This window comes from Sus scrofa, chromosome 10 (genome assembly GCF_054392235.1).
Source record: "Sus scrofa isolate SSC_HxYL_T2T_F1_AM1 chromosome 10, Sscrofa_HxYL_maternal_Yorkshire_Landrace_v2.0, whole genome shotgun sequence".
Classification (NCBI taxonomy): domain Eukaryota; kingdom Metazoa; phylum Chordata; class Mammalia; order Artiodactyla; family Suidae; genus Sus; species Sus scrofa.
In genome coordinates, this window is record NC_139392.1 from 64,268,017 (window position 1) to 64,292,936 (window position 24,920).

The following is a 24,920-nucleotide window of genomic DNA, read 5'->3' on the forward strand; positions in this document are numbered from 1 at the left end:
CTCAGGCAAGCAGAGGGATATAAGTCAGCAAGTGTTATGTGCAAGGTTTCCAATATTGAAGTTGGAAGAAAGACACTTCATACTTGTTGATATTCTTCTCAAAGGCAATTAATCTGTTGCTGTCATGTTTGAGTTCCCAGAAGGCCTAGCACTGTAGTATTTTATTAGTGATGTTCTGTGAGGAGATATATATTGAATTTTATTATTTAATTAAAAATAAAGTCTACACAGTTGCCCAAGATATCAGGTTTCCCTAATAAATGCAAACCGTCATCTTCCCCCTCACCCCGCCTCTCTGGTCCATTTTCTTTTGGCATGTCTGAATGTGTGGCTAAGCCTTGGTGCTTTTATCCAGAAAGCTATGTTAATGAAACAGATGCATATCTATTTGTCTATGATCATATTCTGGTTTTTTTTTTTATGGAAAGAAACACAATTCATAGAGGATTTAGTACATTTGGGACTTCCAGGGCAAGATTATATTTTGAATATTTATCTTTTGTTCACTTTATTTCCTTCTGCTTTATAATTTTCCCTAAGCTGCACATAGTTTCTTCCCAGCCACAAAGCCTAATTTTATTTGTCTAGAAAGATGGAAACAGCATTATGAAGCCTAATAGTATTTGTGCTGCATTTCTCAGTCCAGAGTAGGAGCCTAGAGTTGAATACAGCAACTGGACCCCTTAACCCTCAGTGACAAGTTCCCCTTAGAGAAAAGTAACACCTGTGTGAATTTACTCTTCTATGCTTTTTTTCCTCATACTATCTTCCATCATCTTCTATCCCAAGAGATTGAATATAGTTCCCTCTACTGTATAAGTAGGACCACATTGCTTATCCATTCTAAATATAAATAAGAGTTTTCATCTACTAACCCAAATTCCCAATCCATCCCTCTTTCTCCCCTTCCACTTTGGCAACCACAAGTCTGTTCTCCAAGTCTGTAAGTCTGTTTCTGTTCTGTAGATAGTTCATTTGTGCCATATTTTAGATTCCATACATAAGTGATATCATATTGTATTTGTTTTTCTTCTTTCTGACTTCCTTCACTTAGTATGAGAATCTCTAGTTGCATCCATGTTGCTACAAATGACATTTCATTATTTTCTATGGCTGAGTAGTATTCCATTGTATGTATGTACCACATCTTCCTAACCCATCCATGGACATTTAGGTTGTTTCCATGTCTGGGCTATTGTGAATAGTGCTGAAATGAACAGTGCATGTATATTTTTGAATGGAAGTTTTGTCCAGATATATGTCCAGGAGTGGGACTGTTAGATCATTTGGTAGTTCTATAATTAGTTTTCTGAGGAATTCCATACTGTTTCAACAGCAATGAGAAAACTAAATCGTCTAGACAATTCAGGAATTAAATCACTTCAGGTGAGGTTATTTATGGCATAAAGGGAACTTGTATCTTGAGGTATCAAATCAGATGAAGCAAATGGTATAGGCATAAAGATTCTGAACACTGAGTCTTTTTAAGAGAATGGAAGGAAGGTAACATCTCCTTAATGCTGGCCTTGAAACCGTGTTCTTGCAGGAGTTCCCTAGTAGCACAGCAGGTTAAAGATCTGGCATTGTCACTGCTGTGGCTCACATTCCTGCTGTGGTGCAAGTTCAATCCCTGGTCCAGGAACTTTTGCATGCTGTGGGCACAGCACCTCCCCCCCAAAAAAAATCCAAAAAACAAAACAAACAAAAAAATTGTTCTTGCACATGCAAAGCGTATTCCAATAGAAGACAACCTCCAAGAATTTTTTTTTTTAGGACCACACCTGTGGCAAATGGAAGTTCTCAGGCTAGGGGTCAAACAGAGCTACACCTGCTGGCCACAGCCACAGCCACAGCCAAGCCAGGTCTGAGCCACATCTGAGACCTACACCACAGCTCACTATAATGCCAGATCCTTAACCTACTGAGTGAGCCAGGGATCAAACCTGCATCCTCATGGGTACTAGTTGGATTCATTTTCACTGGGCCACAATGGGAATTCCCAAGAATTATTGGGAACCCTTACATTCACCCCTGTACCCCAGTGCCTAACTTAGTGCATCACATAGTAACCACTTAATAAATATTAATTGAATAAAAGAGGAATAAATAGAAGAAAACATCATACCAAAGAAACAAAAATCAGACCAATGTCAGATTTTTCATATACAACATTGAATGGAAGAAAGCAGCACAGTGCTTTTAAAATATTGAAAGCACTGATAACCTAACATTTGATACTCATCTAACTGTTATTTAAATGCGAGTACATGGTATTATTTGTCATACAAAGCCTCTGAAACTTTGCCAAAGACCCACACTGGGAACAGTTTGGATACATACTTAAGTAGGAAAATAGATTAATCTTAGGAGACATTTTAAGAAAGATACAGCATTTTAAAGTTGTTTTATTCTTTGTTGAAACTATAATTTTAGAAATTGCAAAGAAGAAGAAAAAAAAAAAGAGTAAACCTATCTAAGCCGATACAAAATTTAAAGTCCAAAATGATAATACCAGATATATTTGGGGAGTAGACATCAATGAATGTGGTTTGTGTTGAAGTGTCCAATTTTTAAATAAAGTGAAAAATAAATGGTAAAAAAAATCAGCATTGATACTTTTAAAAGTATAGAAAAGAAAATCAAAATGAAATAAAATAAAATGTGGAAGTAGGTTCAAATATGTCAATAACTACCACAGACTGAACTTGTTTGCAGAACAGATGCTGACTCACAGACATTGAAAAACTTATGGTCTCCAGAGGAGACAGTTTGGGGGGTGGGGGGATGTGCTTGGGTTATGGGATGGAAATCCTATGAAATCAGATTATTATGATCATTGTATAACTACAGATGTGATAAATTCATTTGAGTAAAAAAAAAAGAATCATGCCAAAAAAAATCAATAACTACCATAAAATATTCACTGAACAAAACCCCAAGATTAAATATAACATGATTTTTTAAATTAAAAACATTATACACACATGCGTATTTATATATTGTATAAATATATTTTTTATAGGAATGCTTATGGATGCAGTGAGACTGTAAATTATAAAGGAATGGAAATGATAAATGTGAACTTCAGAATGGTAGTTGTCTGTGGAGATGGGTTCATATGTTTGGGATTGAGGAAGAGCATACTGTCAATTTTCTAGATTTTGTTTTGACAGAGGGTTTGCTTATTACATTATTAAAAATTACCAATTATCAAAATAAAGGTTTTGACTTATCTAACTTTAGTTTACAATTAAAATCACTAGTATGGTATTCTTTACCACAGATTTAACATTTATAAATTTCTACATGTTGTATAATTGCTTTATTTTAGTGAATTTGAAAATATATAAAAGGGCTTTTGTAGGTGTAATCCTTCTCTGGAGACTTATAAACATATTTTCTGCATTAGCATAAGATCATAGAATTTTCTACCCCAAATTCTTTTACCCAGAGAATTCTAGGCAAACCTAAACACTGCAGGTGAGGTGGAAGAAAATTCTTACACAAAACAGATGCATTTTCCATTTCAGAGCTTTGTATTAAAGTCCCTGTTTAATTAATTTCACACAATATTATCTGGTTGACTTACTCCCTCTCTCTAAACACCTCTGGGAATATCTGAAATATTGTACAGGTGCTCTTACAAAGAATTACATTACTACGCATCATTAGCATAAATCAAGATTCACCATAAGTTTAGTGGTTGGAGCTTGGAAATGACAAACCCCTCTTTTTTTCACTCACCTCCAAATTCCTGCCTATGTTGTTGGTGTCATGCATTGAGAGATTCTCAGGAGGACTGTCTCCTTCCCAATGAGGTCACTCTGAGGAACTTGACTTCCCATTCTCTGGAATCCACAGGCCTTCCCATGAGTCACTACTGCCTGGAACATGTTGACCTTTCATGAAAACTTTCTTCCAATGAGTCCACATACTTCTTTTCCTGAGGCTTTCCCACACGTCCATTCCTGGAAGATTAAGGAAGGGAAGAGAAGGCATTCCAGGAAGAGAAAGGGCAATCTATAAGTGCAGGAGGAAGCGTGGAAATCTGGGGTCTTTATGCTTGAAAAAGATTGGAGACTCATAGCACTTCAGCTGTAGAAATGAGAGGGTGATTGCTGTGTGAAAGGTGAACAGAGAACATCCCACACAGGGCCTGGAGTGCATGGTAGAGTGAATAATCATCCTACAGGTAAGGAGATGGAAATTCAGATTTTAACCAGGGGACTTGGTTCTGGATTGGACTTGAGAAAGATCAGCTTTCAGGCAGGGTAGAAAACCCCACCTCCAAAAGTACCACCTTCTACCATAGAATTAATTTTTCTTTCTTTCTTTCTTCCTTCCTTTCTTTCTTCCTTCCTTCCTTCCTTCCTTCCTTCCTTTCTTTCTTTCTTTCTTTCTTTCTTTCTTTCTTTCTTTCTTTCTTTCTTTCTTTCTTTCTTTCTTTCTTTCTTCCTTCCTTCCTTCCTTCCTTCCTTCCTTCCTTCCTTCCTTCCTTCCTTCCTTCCTTCCCTTCTTTCTTTCTGTCAATTTGTTCTAATCATCATGTATGTCATAAATCTCTAGAAGTCCTCTTTGGAAAAGGGTGTGAAAAAAATCACGATGGTATTGATTTGGTGATTCCAAGGTATCAAGCACTTTAATTGTGTTTTTTATTGAATCCTTCCAATAGCCCAGTATGGTTGATGCTATTTTAGTAACACCTCCATTTTTACAGATCAAAAATATGAGGCCTAGGGGTCATGTAACTTGTCGAAGATCATAAAGGAAGTTGAGAAGACATGTTGAAGCGGTCTAGAAGCAGAGCAAGTGTTACTAATCACTGTGCTTTAGTGTTTTCCATTGGAATGTGACATGTGGCATATAGAACTTAATTATAATATTCCTGCATGAGAAGTTGAGGTATTGAGGAGCTGCAGATTGCACATGAATGAGCCCTTTGAGACTTGGGGCATTGCTCTGAATATTGCTGATGTACAGCAAAGGAAATATAAAATGTGTTGACTTGGTTTTCTGCTCACTCTCCCTGCGGATATCATTTCTGTCCTTAATACAAATGAACACCTATTAATGGCCTACAGTGTGTTGTAGGTATTTAGCTAAACTCATTTTCTGCATAATTTATTGATGTGATTGTTTTACAAGGACATACTTAATGAATTTTTTCATGTGAATCTCTCCATGTGAGTCATTCCACATGGGAATATCTTTATCTGAATTCTAGGCATTCGAAAGGTTCTAATAATGCTTTTATATTTTGAATGTCATAGATGATAAATGCAATTAGCTGATAGATAGCTTAATACTTCAGTAGTATTATTAAAGAAGAAAAGGAGCTGATACTTACTTTGTGTCTAGTAAGGGCTTGGCACTATCTGCATAGTTTCTCACTATTTCTCAAAACAAATCTTGAGATAGGTATAATTATCCCCCTTTTATAGGTAAGGAAACTGAGGTTCAGAGAAGTTAAGGAACTTGCCCAATATTTCCCTGTATATATGTAGCAATGCTGGGATCCAACCTAGGTGCATCTGATTCCGAACTCTCTGCTCTTTCCATTGTTATGTGCTCACTCTAATGCTCACTATGTGCATTAAAAGTATACAGTAAACAGAAAAAAGAACACATTAAGGATACAAAATTTGAATGATGGTCTGAGCCTATTGATCCATGAGGCTGTATTTCAAAAATATGACCAAAAATCTTCCTTGAATTTGCAGCTTTGGTCTTCTTTTCAGTACAACAGGATGTTTAGTTTAGAAATGCAACATAAATGACCATCTAGGTCATTTCTTCAGTTGTCAATGCATGACCAACTTTATCCAACCTAAATATTTCCATTTAGGTAGACTCAAGGAAGAGGGCAAAAAATTCCTTTTAAAGCCATGGTTATAGTCTAAGAATAATGAGGAACTTTTAACATAGCCGACCTTCTTCGAAAAGATCATTGTCATTTCTTCTCCTTGAAGATGTCCATTCAGACATTAAGTATGGTCTTCTATATTAAATATACGCATGCACTCTCCAACCCAAATTGGAAAGGATACATTTAAATTCCCCACAAAAACAGTTATCCAGTTATAATTATTCCCTGGGTCGGTCCGGTATTCCCTGAGATGGGCTACCCGCATGCAGAGCTACTCCTAGCTCCACATTACGTGGTATATCGACTGCCTCCAACTCACCACCAGTGGGTCATGGAATTATTCTTTCTGTCTTTGGCACACAAATACCCCCAGACTCACATCTTTTCCCTGTTTCTACCTTGTTAATCAAATTTTGCAATTCAATTTCTGGGGATTTTTTTTTTGTTGTTAGTTTTTGGTTTTTGGTTTTTAGTGTTTTTTTTTTTTTTTTTTTTTTTTTGGTGGTGGAGTTTTTTTTTTTTTTTGGAAAATGGTGTTGTTTTTTGTTTGTTTGTTTGTTTGTTTTGCTCTGCAGTTTCCTTCCAGCCTCAATGCAATCCACTTCTCAGTTGTTCATTAACTAGAGCCCCCCAAAAGTTAATGGCTTCTGCCTGAAAGTCCAAACACCATTCTGTATAGACATCCTCCCTGTCAGGGTTCCTGTTCTGAATGACATCACTTCCTACCCACCAGTGTTGACCTTTCTTGGATACTGACTCAAATCAGGATAGAGATTACCAGGTTCCTCTGGGCCATGGATAGAGAAATCCTCTGGCTCTGAGAAAGGAATAATACACATCTAGGGGACAAAACCCCAGTCACACACCCAGCCCCTGCTCCCTGTTCTTTTTCATGAGCCTGAGTTTATGTGGACCCATGTCCCATCATGTGAAGTACACATTCATTCCTGCTTTTCTCTTTCCATCCAATTCTTAGTATTTTGTGCATATTTTTTAATATAATGATTTTCATTTTTTCCATTTAGAAAACTATATATAGAACTACCATATGACCCAACCCCACTCTTATGCATATTTAAGCCCATACTACAACTATTCTTTCATCTCCAATCCATCTTATTTATCTCCATCAAATTGATCATTCCAGAATTTTACTTTCTTTATCCTACCCCTTCTCAAAAACACTTTATAATTTCCTTTTGTCTGAAATAACCTAAAAAATAGTAAGCCTGACAAAGAATACCCTTCAAATACAATGTTTAGGTTCATTGAGATTTATCTCCTCTGTATTTCCTCACTCCTACCCCATATGCTTATTCAGTTTGATTGGTCTTTATTCTCTGATCATTCACTTTGACTCTCCTCCATAACTGAAGAAGATCCAATCCCCTACTTCTTCATCTGTTTCCATTTATCAGGTTTTCAAGGCTTTTCCTCCATAAATATTCCCCTTTTAAAGAATCCAGTTGAAAGAAACCTTTGAACTCATTGAGTCCAATAATTTGTTTTATGATTTGTTCCCCTGCAAAATATGCTTTGTTAATGATTACCTAGTTTATGAAGTATGACAGGGAAATTATTGTTACCAAGGCTATGATTGTGTCCTACCCATACATTGTCAGTGTCTGATATATTTTAGAAACATTATATTTGCTTGAAATAAGCATCATATTTATTTGCTAAGTGAATGAGTGAATGAATGAATGAATTAATGTCTATCTCTTGAGGTAGGCATCAGCAAAATTTTTTGTAAGTGGTCACATAGCAAATATATTTGACTTTGTGGGAATAATAATAATAATAATAATAAAGAAAAGATGATGATATTAATAACTAGTTTACAAATAATAAAGCATGTACAATGATCCTCATCAAGTGCATTGTGTTACCTTTAGTTCATCACTCAGTTACTTGTGATCTTTCTCTCATCCAGTTTCATCATATTTTCTCTTTCCACACATGTACTCATTCTTAGATATTTAATTGAGTATTTACCATGTGCTGGTTACTACCCCAGGCATGGGAGAGCCAGTAATGACAAAAAAATAGATATATACCTCTTGCACAGGGCTGACTGTCTGCCTGGACACAGGACACAGGTGCACTGTGCAATTCCTGAACAGTCACCACCAATTCCACATTTTGTGCCATCCCATGTGGTCTCTAGGATCTTCCTCACTGGTCCAAACATAATGCCATCGATGTTGAGTTTTCCAAATGTTCCCTGATATCTGCTTCTGTCTCACATTTGTGATTTTATTCTTTTTTCCTTTCTCTTTCCATTTATGTTCTGTCTTTTGGAAAACTTTTGGTTCCTCTTCAGGGGTGTTGGCTTGAATTGGCCCTATCTACTGTCCTTGTTTTGGACTACCTCAAGTTTTGGGGGGGTTTTGATTTGTTTTTGTTTTTAAAATATAATTGATTTATAACATTTCTTCAGTCTCTGTTGTACAGCAAAGTGACCCAATCACACACAGTTCCCTGTGCTGTAGAGTAGGACCCCACTGCCCATCCATTCCAAATGTAGCAGTTTGCATCCACCAACTTCAAACTCCCCATCCATCCCACTCTCTCCTCTCTTCTGGCAACCACAATGTTTTACACCCCCTTGTCCTAGCTTGCCTCTTGAGACTTAACTTGTAACTCAAGTCAAGGAAAAAAATGTTGCCTGGAAACAGAAAACTAGTGGGAGAAAAGGTATAAAACCTGGCTTCCTGACTTCTCATCCAGTGCTTTTCTAACTACATCACTCTGCTTCCACAAAGTGGTAGAAGAGCATGATTTCAAATTAGGTAGCCTGGGCTACATCTGCAAGCTCTGTCGATACGACCAGACCAAACAAACTTAATACACATCTGCCTCTATTTTCTTACATCTATGCCTCAGCAATTCTTATAGCCTGCCTTCCCATTGCCAAACTAATTCTCTGGATCCTTGCTCATACTAGTTTCTATAAAATTTAATCCACAAATTATGGCATTGCCCCAACACGTCTGTGTTAATTTAAAATTAAAGAAAGGGATGCAACACCCTACATCAACCATACACTAATAAATTTTTTTAAATGGGAAAAGAAAAAGAACATAAAGTGTAAGGCAACAGAGGTATTGAAGAGATGCAATATCTCAAGACAACAGCTCTGTGTAGCCAAAGGAAGGCTAACAGGAGATGAAGGTGCGTTACTGTGGATTGTTGCCAACTGAATTCAGTTGTACACTTATGGGTATCCATACAAATCCACACCCACACAAGACTGATTGGAACAATGTGGCCAGTTAGGTCCATATATCCCAAGTAGCCTGCATCACTCCTATACCCATCATCACACCAGGCACAGCCACCTTACCAACATAACCCAATGGACTCAAAAGACAAACCTCCATTCATAAGCTAAGAAGCTAAGTGGTCTACTAGGATGGTGGCTCCTGTCAATATCTGACTTCCCTTTCAATAGGTACACATTCTGCTTGTTCCTAGCACATACACTTTAATCAGGCCTCTACAACAATCCTGTGGCCAACCTTGGTGTCTTTGACACTTACACTGGCTATGAAAATGCCATACCTGTGAGACTAGTAGATTCTGACCATACCATAATAGCACTTGAGACCGAAATCTGCCATGATATGGGGAACAAGGGTACATGTTGATGCACCTGATGGTTGCTGTGCTGTGAATAATAAACTGCCTTGCTCTGATCCATTAAAAAATTAAAGTGTTTCAAATATATTATTTAAAAAACCTATCAATATAAAATTCTTACAATGGCTTTTTTCACTTTGATAAGCTCTGTTCTGGAGAGACTTTAGGGTTGCAAAGTTAAGCCCATACCTTTGTATGTAAGTTAATCTGTCTGCTGCTCTACTTTGTGCTTGTACCATTGTGATATTAAATGTAGCATATCATGCCACTCTCTGTACTGGCAGTCACTGGACTACACTGTTCTGGGTGTCATGGGAAAAGACTGGCTCTTTTCCCTGAACCCAAGAGTATTACTCACTAGAATAGAAACTGGAGAGCCAGTTGCTAGTGCCAGATACTCTAATTATAAGTCCAGGTAAGCTCCTTGTAAGTAGGTCATGTACCTCTTTGAATCTTCCACAACCCCAATTATAATGATTAATGAACTGATGTAGATGAATGTTACTGTCTTTCTGAAATGTATAGGTTTACATATTAATGACTTTGCTTAAGAATAACAAATGGCCCCAGAATAAGTTTAGAATGTCTGACTCTACAGTTCTACAACTTTATCAATCATTAGGTGAACAATGGCCTGGATCAGGTGTTTCTGGAATTCTGAAAGTCTTTAACATAAAGCTCACTGAGAAGGGTAGAGTGTGCAAAACCTCTGACACATGCTGACATGTGCTAAGCACGCATTAGCTTCCTGCTTCATTGGAAGTGTTTCCTATACTCCTTGCTTTGCTGTGTGGACCCACCAGAACACATGGGATATAAAATGCAGCTTCTCTGGGAAGGTTCCTATCCTCCACTTATCACAAGTGAAAATCTTTCCCATCCCTCTGATATTTGAGAGCTTCTCAAATAACCCCTCTCTCCTGCTGCCAAAATGGGGTAAATAACCTTTTGTCCACTAACTGAAGACACGATAACATGAAGTGGAGTAGGCGCTTCCTTGATGTATAACAGTTTTTTCTGCCTCACTGTGGCCAGGTTGGGTACATTTCTTGGAATTTTCTTGTCTCTGTTTTCTGTCAGAGGAATTTTATCTGATTTTATCTAGTGTTTACTTATAGTTGCAAGTCCTTAATGCAGCATAGCTGTGGAATAACAAGAGTAAACCAATAAATACCACCTAGGTTTAAGTAGAAGAGTATAACAATGTCACCCAGAATTAAGAGTTGGTGAATGAAATAAAGTAATTAATGATGTGGAATTTCTTCAGGAACAGCATGAAGAGATACAGTAGTTTCCAGAAAAGAGACTACAGAGAGACGGTGACCACTGAGTCGCACCATTCACTGGTTGTAAAATCCTAACGGCATTCTCTCAAAATTGCATAGAATTAGGCAACTTCTGTGTTCTGATTGTAAAGGCTGCCTGAAGTAATATTTTACTGGACTGTAAATTGTTCTGACTACATTTCATGCCTGATAAAATCCTTACATTTATGTTAGAAAATGTAAGCCTTTGTTCTGTAACTAATCTTTTAAATTTTCTAAAACAGAGAAGTCTTGATTTTTTTTTCCTCGAAAATGGCATGATTGAAAGTATATGGTTCTTTGAAAATAGGCTAGCATAATTAGGGATTTAGGTCAAACTAATCTTGAAATTAGTCTTGCGTTACATTTTATGGGATATATATGCACATATATTTTCTTATAATATTATAAATTATAGATATGTCTTTACCAATTTATCTTTATCTGGAATACAAGGGTTATAAATATATTAGTTTTATGTTCCAGTGGCAGTGTAATTTTAGATATTAGGTGACACTGAAGAAAGCTTTCTGACTTATAGGCTTATAAACATATTATTGACTATGTTTCCTAACTAAACAAAAATATATTGAAAATTAGATTAAACGGTTCTTTATGGGAGATAGGAAGATATAATGAAAAGGATATGGACTTTAGAGCTATTTACAACCATATCCATCTCTCAGCTCCATGTCTTCTGAATTTTGTGTTATGGCTGCAGGTCAATTTTCTTGAGAAAAAGACTCTTGGATGAAGGTTTCTGTGCAGGAAGTTTGCTGAGGAGTGTGCTTGGGATCAATACTGTTATAGGTGTCCCTGATGGAGAGAAGGGGGCTTGGTCTTTGAACCCATGTATTGATCAGTCATGTGTTGTGAGCTGGCTGTAGGAAGGTGAATTATCTTTGGTGGAAGGAGGGAAGTTCCCAGAGAAAGAGCCAGCTGTGAGCCACCAGAAGCCAATGCTTAAGGTAGCTGGGGGTGGGTGCCTAGTCCTGAAGGGGAATCTGAACAGTGTCCTGAAGCATCTCCTCAGTCCATTCCTGTGATGCTTGGCTCTTCATGTTTCATATGATAAATTTATTACACCTAGGACTTCAGGATTCTAGTAAGTCACCTTTCTTGGCAAAGACTCCAAGAGGAAGAATAGAACTACAGCCTCATAGAGTCCCCTGGTGGTCTGGTGGTTAAGGATCTAGCTTTGTCACTGCTGTGGCTCAGGTCATGGCTGTGGCACAGGTTCAATCCCTGGCCCAGAAAATTCCACATGCCATGATGAGCATGGCCAAAAAATAATAAAAAAAAAAACTAACAAAAAACAAACTCTACAGCCTTTGCCAATGTCTTAAGTCGACAGCTGATACCTATTGCCTTCCTATTGTTTTCTCTCATCTACTACCCATTCTAGAGTTCCCTTATCCTTAGCCAGCACCTCTACTGATCTATATGGCTTACCTTGGGGGTGGAACAGGCCATTACCGAGGGGTCTGAACCCCTCCTTACCTTTCTTTTATCAGTCCATGACTGCTGCATGTATTCATTTATTATCAAAAATCAGGAAATACTAAAAAATTCCCTGTGAAATACCTGGATACTAGAAGTTCTCTCCTGCCCTCATTGTCTGACAGAAGCCCTACCTCCTTCTGATGATCAATTATCCCTGATAGTTTGGTTACTCCTCTCCTTTCTGCCAGTCTCCTGGCAGCAGAAACCCAAAGTGACTGGCTGTAAGGTATATCCTAAAGTTTAATGAGACTCCTATTGTGTCCTCTCATGGAAGCATTCTCCCTCTGAAAACTAGGATCTCTAGATTCACAGAGCCTAAATTTGTGGAAACAGAAAGCATAGATTCCCTACTAGGGCACTGGGAATAATACTGATTTCAACCATTTCTATTTTTGCATTTGGTTCCTAGGCCCATGTATTCTGCCTACTGGGTTTGTAGTTCCAACGAATGGTCATTAATTTAGTGTGTTTACCACATCCTTTCAATGGCACCCACCATTTCCAAGGGGGTGCTTCCACTGCACCTTCCAAAGGCTGTTCCATACATATGTCAGGCCAGCAGCCTCTGGGTCTTGGAGTATGTATGGGATAAATGGATCCCATAATTGTGCCTCCACTGGTGATGTCCAGAGTATTTCCACTGACCTAAGATAATAGGAGGCAATATTATGAACGATGGATCAGATATTCTGTAAGCCCTTGGATCATGGTACTGAACAAGACCCTGCAGGCAGATAAGCAAACTCTTATTTGGAATTAGTTTTAATTCTAGTCAAAATGAGTCACTGCTCTTTGGGTGGAAGAGGTCCAATGTCATAACCAGCTTTCCATCAAGTGGCTGGTTGATCTTCCCAAGGAGAGTGCTGAAACTGAGCTAAGGCATTGACCCCTGTTACTATCAGGGTGGGCAGCTCACCAACCTTTCCATGTGTGGGGAAATAGACATAGGTATTGTGTGGCCGGTATGATATAGAATGGGCTCTACTGAAAGAACACAGGGAAGGTTATTCTAAGGCTTAAAAGAAAACGTAAGAGGAGAATGGAACTTCTTGGACAGGGATCAGAAATAGAGTGAGAGAAGGACCAAGAATAGAGCCTAGAAGTATTCACACTATGTAAATGGTGGTAAGACAGTAGCTAGAATGTAGTCTACCAAAACTTCCCTTTTTGTATACATATGTTTAGAGAAGTTTTTTAAAAATTTATTAATATAGTTCATTTCCAGTGTTGTGTCAATTTCTGGTGTACAACAAAGTAACCCAGTCATACATATATATACACATTCTTTTTCTCATTCTATCTTCCATCATGTTCATCCCAAGAGACTGGACAGAACTTCCTTTTTTAATTTCCTATTTTGTTTACCCTTGATTTCTGAGGTTCCATATACTTTTCATCTCTGTTTGATTAAAACCAGTCAGTTTTCCATGTTAAAAGAACAGAGACCAATATGGAACGTTTGGGCAAATTAATCACTTCAGGTGTGACTCATTTTTCTTATTTGTAAAATTGAAGTAAAAGTAATCATCTTGAAGAGTTATGGGATTTTAAAACATATCTATAAAGTATTATACATGGTAGACACCCAATCATTGCTTCTTAATATTGAAAAAAAATCCTAAACAATCAATCACTGCTGAATTCCTAAGGAGGAAAGAATAGGCTTCCCACCTTTGGGACACTGGTGTAGCTACCCAGCAAAGTAGAAAGAAGGCAGGTAAATAAGAGGAGTTAATATAGAGCAACTTCCTGTCTACCTAAGGGTCACATAAGATTTTTCAGTGACTAACTTTGAGTTTTATTTGTTTTTTGTTTGCTTTTTTGAAAGAGTATAATTTTCGTGTTTATTTGGGAGTGTTCTTGATTGACTAGTTGTGTAATGTTAGATAAATCACTCAGTATTTCTGAACCTTACAAAATTGTGATAAAAATATTAATCCCCTCCTGGGGTTGGTATGTAGGGTAAATGAGAAATGTGAAATTCACATGTAATTATGTAATATCCCATATGTGAAATACACGTCAGCCTGATGTCTCATGCCATATAGCAAATACTAGCTATTATTTTGCTTCAGCTATTATTATGCTTTCTCAGAATACATAGCTGGGATCCCAACAGGATATTTTATTTCAGTGTTTTTTTCTCACCTTCTCATTCCTCAAAGAGAACAATGACTAGAAAACATGGGTTGGGTAAATACTGCATTATCATAATTACAATTTCCCTGAGAAAAGTGGCTTGCAGTTTGAATATTCAGCATCATAATTACAATTTCCATAAGGAATGTAGAACAGTTATTATAAACAACAAAATAATCACTTGGTCCATAAGGGAGAACAGATTATCGGGGGAGTGAGGAGGGAGAAGAAGCAAAAGCCTGTGTTCTAATCAGCATTCAAGAGTAAAAATACAGAACCTGAGAATAAGTGGTAATAGCTTCTTAAAACACTCTTGACTGAATTTATCACACATGCTTATCATGATAGCAAATTCCCATGGGTTGATTAAGTTAAGTCTTTTTTTCTTGTATCTAATTTAGTTTTATCATTTTTATTAAATATCCTCACTGTATCCTTCCTCATTGTCATTCATAATTGCTGTGACCCCAAGACATTTTAAAAAGCAAATTATCACGAAATACAAAAAGCAAAAAATATTTAGAAAACAGTGTAAGGGAAGAAAAAGTTTTATCAGTGTATGTCTCTCTTCACAGTTAAATGTGTCTCCTTTGTCAAGGAAAAAACAGGAAAAGTTTTTTTTTTAATGTTCTTTTTACTGCTGTGTTGCCTTAATTGGCTTTTACCTAAATTTCCTTTTTTTCTTATCTTTTTTTTTATTTTTGTAGGTGAGATGTGCAAAACAGAATGCAGCTTTCAAGGTTGGTACTTTTCATGATGTTTTAAAACCTCTTGTTAATATGAAACAGTATGAAAGAAGCAGAGCAAAATATGTCCTCATCTCTTCATAGATAGCAGCTTGAGGACATTATGCTTTTATTTTCCTCACTCATGGGTAAAAAGGTACAACATAGATTTTTACAAAATGCAATATAGCAATCAAATATAATATCTGATTCAGTCCTTGGCAAAATTGAGGGAGTGGAAATATTCCGTATTTTTCCACTCCATCCTTTCATCATTCCATCCATCCACCACCCATATATTTTTTTCAGTGAATACTTATTACGTACACATTTTGTGCAAGGCCCTGTCATCTGATTTTGCTCTATTCATACCTTGTTTGGCTGTCCTTCACCTTATTCCCAATCCCACACATTTTTCCAATGCTTCTTGCTCTCTCTGATCATAAACCTTCACCTGTTACCACAGGTCTCCATTTAACTTGCTCTGTCTGGTGAGTGAGCAGTGTTTCCACAACATCGCTCAGCTAATATGTACTCAGATATGCCTACTCCCAAATAATTAAGGAGGCAAAGGGGAAACCATCAGTGTGACAATAAAAAATGACTCCTCTCTCTGTATATTAAAAGGTGTAATGCCTTTTACTATTGTGTGAGATGTACTGTTATATATAGATAACAATTACATAGTTTAGTAGTCAGCTATATATTGTAATCTGTAATATCAGTTATCCTTTTTCAAAATTCTAGTTATAGGTCTTCTTTCTCTGTACCTTTTAAGAACTCTTAAGACTTAATGTCCAAGAACAGGTATGTTACTACTACAAATTTTAAGACAGGCAAAGCATTCCAGACACAAATGAAATGGCTCTTTCTTTGTAGCATCAGCAGTAGTAGATTGAAATAAATTTCAAGGGAAGCAAACCTGAAACTTCTGCTGAGCAATGGTACTAAATGGAAATTAATGGTAGTGTACTCCTTATAATAACTTAAGATGGATAAATATTATATTAACTTGAGGGACTGTTTTATTGTTTTATTTTAGTGAGCATTATTACGCTTACTTTGAAAAGGCTTTCTCATATTCCTGACTAACAGTGATTTCCCCCAAAGCATTTTTTTAAAAACAAAATATTGAAAATAAATAAATCAATCAAAATAAATAAAATAAAATCTTGATGTTGTCAATGGAAGATTCTGCTACCAGAAGTGTTTTCTGAAACACAACTGTCATAATTGGGAAGGGAATCTAGGGAGTATCTGCCAATCCAATTTAATTTAACTCATTTAATCTAAAACAGTCTAACTTATCTCAGCCATCAATCTATATAATGACAATACTTACTGGGAAGCGGTCAGTAGTGGTTGAAAAGTTTGGCTCTAGAATCAGAGTGCCTGAGTTTGATTCCTATTTATCCTATTTCTGTGTTGAGCCAGTTAATTAACATCGCTAAGCCCTGATTTTTTGGTTGTAAAATCGAAGAAATGAGACAACTTGCTTCCTAAGGTTGTTGGAGAATAAAAGAGATGACATATTTACAGATCACTTTTGCATATTGTAGGAATACAATGAATGATAGTTGCCATTATTATTACTTTGCTATTATTACTGTTATTATAAATCATTATTATCAGGAGCAGGCAGCATCTTCACTTCTCTGAAATAAACTTATCTAAAGGACCTGATCTTTCATGTTTTACCATCAGAGATGTGTTCATTAAATGGTAGCATTTTGTTCCATGTGACAACATAGATAACCTGGGGTTGTCTATCAAATTGTGACATCTTGTTGAAGCATATGGAATCTACTTTTTTTTCTAAATATAGAATTTTGGTAGGAGTTCCCATTGTGGCACAGCAGCAACAAACCCAACTAGTACCCATGAGGATGAGGGTTCTATCCCTAGCCTTGCTCAGTGGGCTAAGGATCTGGTGTTGTGGTAAGCTGCAGTATAGGTCACAGACCTGGCTTGAATCCTACATTGCTGTGGCTGTAGCTGGCAGCCCCAGGTCCAATTCAACTCCTAGCCTGGGAACTTCCATATGCCATGGGTGCAGCCCTAAAAAGCAAAAAATAAAAATAGAAAATAAATAGATTTTGATAAATATCACCAAGGTGAGGGAAGTAAGTACTGTGAGCATGAATGCTGAGGGGGCAGAATAGCAAGGAGGGAGTTTAATGTGCCAACTTCTAAATCTTGCTGAGATGGAAACTAGCATTGCCTATGCCTTTGTGTGCAGAGTCCCTTCCTTCATGGTGATGTGAGACCTGGAAACAGAGGGTGCTGACAGATTGGTGAGAGAGAGGAAACTTCAGGAAAGGTTGAAAGTCATTCTTCCCTGGCAATAAATGTAGTTGGAAATCCGAAGGGCAGAGTGGATGAAGCATATAAAGGGGTGCAGCTAGAGCCCCCTCCCTCTAGATGAGAGTGGCAGTGTTGTGCATATATGTCATTCATGTGTATTACAGTGGAAGAGGAAAGCCATAGAGAGACTGGTCAGTGACCTCAAACCAGGTCACTAGTCTTCAAAGCCCATCTAACAGCAGCCTCTCAGGGCTTGAGCTCACAGTGAGCCCAAAGGCAATGGGTATGAGTGAGAGGATACTACTTTGTTCAGCCTTTGTGAGTGAGGCAAGAGATACTCCAAAGTCCACCGGATGGATGGCATAAGGAAGAGAGATTTGCCAGCTCCATGCACAGACCCTTGGCTTCATTTTGATACGTGTTCTGGCAAGTATGTACACATGTTAAACTTAGATTTTCTATAGGGATCGAGTTCCCTCTGATCCAAAGGAAAAAACCTCAGTGTCATAGCAATTGCCAGGTATAGCATAATCAAAGTAAAGCAGGATAGCATTAAAATTCCTTAATCTGGCCTCTGAGTTAGCAAGATTCAAAACCTAATTAATAAACCTGAATAAAGGTCGTGCAGATCTGCAATGGCAAGTGTTCTTATCCATAAGGGTCTGAAGCATCACTGCGATGACACAGAATTTCGGTCTCCACACTGGACTCCACACTAAATGGTGAAACGGTTTTCTCCAATCCTGTCAAGACTGCAGTGGTTATCTTGAAATGAAAACCATCTTGATGGCTTCAGATCCGCTTCCAGGAAATACTTACATATTTGATTGTACCTGCTTATGACCCAGTCTATGTGATGTTATCTATCCCATGGGCATGCTGCTATTTATATATATATTGTAGATGCTTCTGATGGCTTATGTTAGCCACTGTGAGTCTATTCATGCCCTTCTCATGAAAGGGAATCACAGTTACAGACTTGTAGATACAAACAGCACTTTAGCTAGTATTCATTTTAGCCTGTTTGTTTTTTTCTGCAAATAATGAAATTCAGGCTCACAGAGGTTAAGCAAACTGTCCTAAGTCCAAGTGAAGACCACAATCACATTGCTTAACTCCCTCCTGACCAAGGACCACCCCAGACTGCTTGGTGGAGAAGATAGGTAGGTCTTGTTTTGAATGGAAACTATTTCTGAAACACTGCATTCTTCATTATCCTGTTGCCTGAAATTGTTATTTATCTTCTCTTGTTAAACCCTTTCCAAAGGGTCTTACTTTCCTTATTAGGAGTTCCATAAGGGTAGAACTCATGGCTATGATTTCTTTGCATTTTTACCATATTTATAAAGTTCTAAGTAAATACTGTGCAGTTTATTTTGATTCTAAGCCTTTTCAGGAACACTAAACCCCTACCTCTCTTCCAACTCACTGATTTCCATTTATATTATTTGTAGAAGGGCCTCCCCTCCTTAGAAAAAGATCAAAATTATTGAAGGTGACCAGAAAACAAACACATGCTATTGGGTTTTCGTTTGGGCTTAGGGTTGTTTGAGGTTTTATGTTTGGTTTTTGTTTTTTTCAAACTCTACTATATGATTGGAAAAAATAATAAATATATCAAAAAATCAACCCCCTGAAATAATGTACGCTTGCATGTCTGTATTTTAGGATGTGAGTGTAGGGAAGGTGGTCAGAAAAAAACATTTAATCTATTCCATTTAGACAGAATATTTGGGCTTAATGGTCTGCAGGCTGAACCAGTAGAAGGACTGGTGAGAATAGAGAGAAGGTCTATTGGAAATGTGAATGTATGTTGGAACAGATAGCAAGGAGGGTCTAGAGGCGAAATACTAGAATGAATGGACTTAATTTAAAATACAGGAGAAATGTTGCAAATTAAAAAAAAAACTAATTTCCTTTTTATTACAGATTCTAAATCTAATTTCCTTTTGTCTTTCCTGTGTATTTGAAAATAGGATGTAGGTCTTATTTCCATTTCAGATCACTTTAATATTTTCGCACTGGGAGTGTTGTGTTTAGATTTGAGCCCCGCAAATTTAGAAGGCTATAAAAAAAAACCCTATTTTTCCCTGATTCTAAAATAGAGTGTTAGGAGTTCCCATCCTGGCGCAGCAAAAATGAATCCAACTAAGAACCATGACGTTGCGGGTTCAATCCCTGGCTTTGCTCAGTGGGTTAAGGATCCAGCATTGCCGTGAGCTGTGGTATAGGTTGCAGATGTGGCTTGGATCTGGCGTTGCTGTAGTTGTGGTGTAGACCAGCCGCTGTAGCTCTAACTGGATCCCTCGCCTGGGAGCCTCCACATGCTGTGGGTATGGCCCTTTAAAAAAAAAAGCAAAAAATAAATACATAATATTCAGAAAAGAAAATCATGGACTTGGAGAATAGACTTGTGGTTGCCAAGGGGAAAGGGGAGGGACTGGGAGAATGTTGCCTTCGGGATGGATTAGTAATGGGATCCTGCTGTGTAGCACTGAGAACTTTGTCTAGTCACTTATGATGGAACACGTAATGTGAGAAAAAAGAATGTATACACAAAAGTGTAACTGGGTCACCATGCTGTACAGTAGAAAAAAATATATTTATAAATAAAAGATAAAAAATAAAATAAAAGTCTTATTCAAAAAGCACAGATTAGATAATGGTTATTAATTTAAAGAATTCTAATATTCACTTGACTCTTTCATATATTATTTAAGGTAATCAGATTTGTTACACTCAGAAACGCTTTTCATCCTTCTCTTTCTCCATCTCTCAATTTATTTACACCTTGCAATATTTCAAGTCTTTTCACATGTCAAAACATTAAACTCCTCTTCTGCCCCAGTTCTAGAAGTTTTGTTTTATAAATCTCTCCTTTTCCAGCATTTTATTATGTAGGTCAACCTAGTCTCTCTGGCTGAATTTTCCCTCTGTCTCTCTCACTTTTTTTTAAATCATATATATATATGTGTGTGTGTGTGTATATATATATATATATATATATATATATATATATATATATGTATTTTACTGTACAGCATGATGACCCAGTTACACTTACATGTATACATTCTTTTTTCTCACATTATGTGTTCCATCATAAGTGACTAGACAGAGATTCCAGTGCTACACAGCAGGATCCCATTGCTAATCCATCCCGAAGGCAACATTCTGCATCTATTTACCCCAAGCTCCCAGTCCCTCCCAGTCCCTCCCATTCCCTCCTCTTCCCCCTTGGCAACCACAAGTCTATTCTCCAGGTCCATGATTTTCTTTTCTGTGTAAAGGTTCCAAGATGGAATCAACCCAAAAGTCCACTGATAGATGATTGGATTAGGAAGATGTGGTTTATATACACAATGGAATACTACTCAGCCATAACAAAGAACAAAATAATGCCATTTGCAGCAACATGGATGGAACTAGAGACTCTCATACTGAGTGAAGTAAATCAGAAAGAGAAAGACAAATACCATATGATATCACTTATATCTCAAATATAATATACAGCACAAAGGAATCTCTTACTTTTTTGATTTTATCTTGCTGCATTATCCACATTTTTCAATGAGACAAACTAGAAACCAGACAGATTGTGTAAATGCTCAGTGCACTCACATTACTAAATCTTATCCTCTCTCTCTATATATATATACATTCTGTATATGTATATATGGGTGTATATATAGATACACACATGTATAGTACATGTACATTTATATACATGTACGATAATGAGGTTGGTGATGAAATCAAAAGTATGCTATTAGTAGAAGTTAGGCAGAGAGGGCATGCGTAATGGATTGATTCACCTCTAGCTTAAGCAAATGATGAGTCATTATTAGTGTATTACTACTATATTGGTAAAACATTGCTTGGCTTTTTAAAATATGAAGCTGTTTTATCTTGATAAAAAATAAGAAGTAAATTTAAATGTATTTTTATATAAATGATTATGTAATTTACTCTAACTTTACCTCCTGATCTCACCCTGGGAAGACCTAGGAAAATTACTTATTCTTTTCTTGTTATTTTTTCTGGCTTGCTTATCGAGTTTTATTTTTTATTTTCTTCATAAAGGAGCATGATCCCAGCCTAGCGTGTGACACAAAGTAGTGTGTCTTCCAACACCCATTTCCATTTCCCTCTTGAAGGAGCTGAGAAGTGTGTTAGCTGTTTTCAAATATGAAGGAGCCTCAGGTGGAAGAGAGATGTGATTAAGCCTATGATGCCAAGTGATAATATAGGAAGCCAGAAGGCTCAAGGAAGCATATCCAGCTTAATATAAGGAGGGTTGTTATTGTAAAACATACTGTCCCAAGGCACAGTTAACTTGTGAGTTCCTTCATGACAGTCTTTCCAACATAGCCTGAGGATCATGTAATAGGGGTGAAATGTAAACGAAATGCTAAAACCACAGGAGGAGGGTGAACCAGGTAATGTTCCAGATTCTTCTTTCCTATAGACCTGAGGATGCTGCATCTAATTCAGAAGAGCAGAGACCACCTGGGAAGCAGGGTACAGTTATTATTAGTGCAGTAGATGCAGAGATTTCACGAGAGTGGTACCGGCTTTGAAGGCTTTTAGGCAGTAAGAAAAATGTAAAAAGCAGAATTTCAGCAATCTCAGCCATATTTGACCCTAAACTTAACATTATGGAAAAGTCTAAAGACCCCCATAAGCTTCAAGGGTGAAGTTCGTATATTTCATGTGAAAATAGTGCAGCTCCCCTGGATTGACTTAAGGTTCATTTTTTACCATGGAATCCATGGTTCTCTCAACACAAACACACAAAAATACCCTGATGTCTATTTTTCCTTTGCCTGGGAACACCCTTCTTTTCTCTTCTCCCTCTGCTTCTAAGGCTTTTGAAGTAGTATCAAACTATGTACATTTCCCATAAACAGAAGAGGAGGGAAAAAAAAATGACCCCTGACTGATGGGACTTTGCTCTTAGCTCTTATTCTGATTCTTTAATTCTGAAAGAAAAGGTTAAGTTCCCACACAGGTGAAAAAAAAACCTACCCCAAACCACTCTTCTCTTCCATTGGCCTCATCTTCTCCTTTCCCAGCTTAGCTTTCTCCCAAGTCCCTTGAATTGCCTTCCTTCTCCTTCCCTGCTACCTCTGAATCAACCCTCACCCACATCAGTCAGTGCCCCTTCTTAGGAGAACAGTGTAGTTCCACAATCTATATCATAGTCTGCTGCAGATTTGCCTTCTAGTAATGGCCCTTCATGGCTCACTATAAAACCTATTAGAAGATAAAGACCACTTTTACAGCCCAGATCCAACTCTTAGCTTTCAGCCATATTTCTCTTGGCCACCCCAGACCTTGGCAATTAATTCTGATTAATTTTTCATTCTCATTTAAGTAATGTTCTAGTCTCCGTCCTGATATTCCCCTCCCAGGCTACTTTTGTTCCAGCCACACTCAACTTCTCTTCACATTCTCTCTGCCAAAAACCCCCTCATACCCTTCCCTCCATTCCAGCACACACTGAGTAGCAGAACTCAAATACTCCTTCCTCCTCTGTCAAATCTTCTCCTACATTGCTATTCAAGCTCAGACAGGAATCCTTGTGTGTTCCCAGGACATTTGGCTCAAACTTACATCATAACACTTAACATGTTGTGTTCCAATTTGTGTTTTTGTAAGTTTTGCTTCCCTACTTGTTTTCTCAAATAGGAACATCCTTTTCCTTTTAGTATTCACTTTACCTCGTATAGTGTGTGATTCATAGCAAGAACCCAATAGATGTTATTTGAATGAATGAAATAAATAAGTAAATGAATGAGGATGTATTCTGTAATGTGTGCCTTTTGAAACAACTGATCTAGAGAATTAGCTGCTAAAGAGAGAAAGCTTCAGTAGGCATCTTGAACATCTGGATAATTGTAATGCAAAATATTTACTTTGAAGGCAAAGAGATAGTATCTTTTCCTGTGGAAATATAAAAGAATTTTTGTTTCCAGGAAAATTACATTGAAAAAAATCTGTCTACAGTACAAGAGACTAAGTTTATGTCTTTGGGGACATTCTCTTGTCTCTTTATATTACAAGAGTGAACAAGATTTAAACCGTGCAGCCAGTGCGAAGATGTTGCCAGACAGCTAATAAAGAAGAAGATTAGAGAGTTGTATAAAATGGCAGGTGCCTCGGCAGATTCCCCGTCTTAGATATTAAGCACAGAACAAAGTGATGCTGTTTCCTAAGGACCACCAAAAGTGCTTGATGTCAGCTTCAGCAGCATGGTGCCATTTTGACCATGGTGTTTGTCTTACCTTGTATCACAGTTTGAAAACAATCTAGAGAAAAAATAAAGCAAACAGCAGTAGATGGTTTTCAGAACAGAGAGACAGCATCTGAAATGAAACCAAACTCTTGCCAAAAAAAAAAAAAGAATGAAGCATTATTTCTACTCAGTCACTTATGATACATCCTTTGCTCTCATAGAACAGACTATAACATCTAATCATGTAAAGCATCTCAAAGAGTCAGAGGGAGCTACATTCTCCAGCTCACTTCATATTTCAGTCTCTCAGAAAGCTTAGAATTACTACTATTTTAAGATAGAATAGAAGCAAAGTGGGGGATATTTCTCACGGTTTCATGTAACCAAGAGCAAATACAGAAAATACTTTACATTTTTGTACCTAATGAACATAATTAAAACAAATATTTCCTCTTTTGAGCTTTCTTTAGCAAAAAAGGCAATTTCAAAACCATCTCCTATTTGGGTATAAAGGCAATGGTAGAAACACAGTGTGAATATGGGCTAGAGAAGAAGCACAAACAAAGAAACAGGCACAGATTATACAATAGAGAAGGGTCTGGATTTAGAAAAGAAGAAAGGAGAGAAACATTTCTTAGTGCTTACTAAGTGCTAAATGTTGGCTAAGTGCTTTGCAAAGAATATGTCATTGTATATCTTTGTCTAATCTGAATAATATAAAGGTAACAAAATATTAGTGTGTGTAGTATAAAGCATTATAGTAGTAAAACCGATCTTGTATATAAGACATTAATATCTTTAGAAGAGTTTTCTAGTTTATACCAAAAAAAAAAAAAAAAACCTCAAACAATGCATCTGTATTTTGGGCATACTTTCAGGTCTTAGGCTTGGGAGCCAAATCCAGGAGTCCAGTTTCATTATAGGAGAAGAAACTCACTTTGCAGAAGGGTGCAAAAACTTCTTAGGCTTCAAAGTATGGGTATGGACATATAGATATATGGATATGTAGCTATATAGATATATAATATATACAATTGCCTAACATTCTAATTACATGTTAATTATCATATACTATTTTTAAATGTTCATTGGCTTAAATCTACACAAAAATAATCATTAACCTCGAAGACGCTAATGAATTTGGAACAGAAGTCTCAGAAATTGATCATGAAGACAATGGTAGAATCGTTTTTAATGTA

General features: G+C 37.1%; 1 protein-coding gene across 14 annotated transcripts in view; it reads left to right on the plus strand.

The window, feature by feature from the left end:
- LINGO2 (leucine rich repeat and Ig domain containing 2) overlaps window positions 1–24,920 on the plus strand; it is a 1,289,481-nt gene that overhangs the window by 838,723 nt on the left and 425,838 nt on the right. For 9 of the 14 annotated variants that reach the window (XM_021064187.2, XM_084979859.1, XM_084979860.1 and 6 more), the window contains one exon: window positions 15,162–15,194. The exons of the other annotated variants lie outside the window; for them this stretch is intronic. The gene's annotated coding sequence lies outside the window, so the exon portion shown is untranslated. The remainder of the gene's footprint in view (window positions 1–15,161; window positions 15,195–24,920) is intronic. 14 annotated transcript variants of the gene reach the window in all.